The sequence below is a fragment of the Rhagoletis zephyria genome, unplaced genomic scaffold (genome assembly GCF_001687245.7).
Source record: "Rhagoletis zephyria isolate East Lansing unplaced genomic scaffold, Rhagoletis_zephyria_1.1 Rzeph_scaffold_31809, whole genome shotgun sequence".
NCBI lineage: Eukaryota > Metazoa > Arthropoda > Insecta > Diptera > Tephritidae > Rhagoletis > Rhagoletis zephyria.
The window spans coordinates 1-2,578 of NW_016188865.1; the positions used below are offsets into that span (position 1 = coordinate 1).

General features: G+C 37.5%; 1 pseudogene; it reads left to right on the forward strand.

The window, feature by feature from the left end:
• The first annotated feature begins 335 nt into the window (after positions 1-335).
• LOC108353852 (uncharacterized) lies at positions 336-1,110 on the forward strand (annotated as a pseudogene).
• The last annotated feature ends 1,468 nt before the right edge of the window (positions 1,111-2,578 follow it).

Consider the following 2,578-nt stretch of genomic DNA (forward strand, 5'->3'; position numbering starts at 1 on the left):
GCTGTGATGATGGTTATGCATAAGAAAAAAAAGTCGGATTTGACGTATCCGATTCATATAGGGACAAATGTATAGACATGTTTAGATAATAACTCCACTGGGGTTCTAGCATGTGCTGCATTTGTTTTCGAAAACCTAAACTTATCTAAGCTCATTTGAAAAAGTTTAGTGGTAATCAGAAACTTAACAAATCTTTTACAGGGTTAACAAATTGAACTTTTCTGTAATGTAATGCTACCAGACAAAATTTAGTTCCGAAAATATGAAATATTCCTATTAACGAATTTACTTTTTTTCTTTCATCTATCAGCTGATCGTTCCCTCTCGAGCTCAGCCGTCGAAGCTATCGAAGGTATTCGTGATCAGATGCCATGCGGTTTTCCCGGTGTCGGCATTCCACCACTCGCTCCCCTCAAGATCCCATACAAAGAGGTTAACATCGACACTGAGGCTCTACAATTGCAAGGTGTTGTGGAAAACTTTCGCTTGAATGGCTTAAACGATTTCGATATCGAGGAGATGAAGATCAACGCGATCACTAGCAAAGTCACCTTCCGCTTCCTCTTCCGCAATGTGAATGTCGATACACAATACGATTTGCGTTTGTTCTTGAAGAAGGCCGGTTTCACTATCAACTTGGTGGGCAATGGTCCAGCTAAATTCGCTATTAAAGAACTGGACATCAGTGGCGTCGTCAAATACTCCTTGNACAGTTTAACGGAGCCTTGGCTGAGTTTTTGCAAGTTGGCGTGAATGAGAATGAAGACGAGATTGCTGATACCATCGAGTCGATTGCTTTGCCAAAAGTGAACAGCGTTTTGTCGGAAATGACTCTAACCGATTTGGTTAGTTTGGTGACTGGCAATGGTGAAGAGAGGGAGGAATGCATTCCACCATCATATTAATTGATTGAATCCAATGGTTTTGGATTGGATCTTTGTTGCTAAGCTAAGACGTATTTTTGAGAATGGAATAAAATGTGCATTTTGGACAAAAATATTGCAATAGACGATATATAAATAGTAAAGGGGGACGATACAAGTTTTTTTTGTGGAACTATACAGAAGTGAGCAGTGAATCGCTGGACAAGTAAAAGTAGTATTTAGTTCAGCGAAGTGCTGAAGGATTTAAGTTGAGTAGGGTGAGAGAAAATGATTTTTACGTTTTAATTTTTTTATAAAAATTCTAATAAGTACAAACAATATATGAAACACCCCGATCGGTTCTAAGTAAAGTAATCAATTCAGACGTAAGGAAAATCTCATATAAAATTAGTGAAGAAATGATTTAAAAGACACTTACTGATTAACCACTCAATGCTATAAAAGTATGTTATGGTACCCTGCTCGATTGATTTAGGACTGCTAATTAACATAAATGTGCATATCTCATAAATATTTGTAAGAATATATGCTGAGTTTTGTATTGGTTTCTGTGAGCCGTAGGCTCTTTCACAGCTAAAACTTTATCTGCAATAGTATGCTTTCCATTTTTAAGTTAAGTAGAAAGCTGTAAGCGTTTAACACTTTTTTCACTGAGAGAAAAAGCTTATTTATGGCAAGTAAAATTAACCTGCCTAATCATAAAGACAAGTTCTCTTCTCTTGCTCTGGAACTTTACCGGTGTGCTGACGATCAGAGTGACCAGGTTAGCCTTTTCGAGGCTAGATTTAGCATTTAATTTTATGCTATAGCCTCAGAAATTTAGATCTGACTTCGTGGCTTTTTCTGGCATTTTTTTTTTATTTTTATTAAAATCTTCATAATAAAATTCGAACTGCAACTATAACAAGTCATTTTTAAGGAAAGAACACAACCGACTTCAATTTTCATATAAAAATTAAGGAGTACCGTTAATTTTTTCATGATCCAATGTTTGGACCTAAACCAAATTAGTTTGGACCACGTTTGCGGTATCATACATAAAAGAAAAAAAAAAATACGATGAAACTGACAGTTGAGTAGACTGTGCGTGTTTGCATAGAGACCGTCAGATTGACAACCCTTGCGTCGACGGACCCAACGAACGTTGGCCAACACTCAACTTTTGACGCACGTAAGTCTGTCACTGCTGACAGTTGTATAACTCTGCGTTTACACAAGGCATGACAATTGAGAATATGTATTAATTGTCACATTGTTTGAGTAAAGTAGGCGTCCAGACAATAAACTGTCTTCGAAAAGTCAAAGACAGTGACGAATACATCAAGAGAAGTGGGAATATATTAGTAAAAAAAACTGTGACTATTTTGCTGTTGTATCTTCAAAATTGACTTGTGTAAACCCCAAGTACGCGGCCATAAGGAACAACTGATTTTTGTTTGCAGACGCAATACCTTCATTGCGGCGTATCTCTGCGTTACGTACGCCACTTCCTTCGCATACTTTTCCGTTATTGACGTACAAGTGCCCATTCTGACGGGCCCATCAAGACTTAAATGTGCCAGTTTAAGGAACTTTACTTTCAAGAGAACCCTTATGATGAAGGGAGCAAAAATGCTATACCGAGGACATATAGACATGGGTATTATTCTTCATACGAGTCCAAAGTAGAAGTAAAACCCTGAGGGTCATTCTGT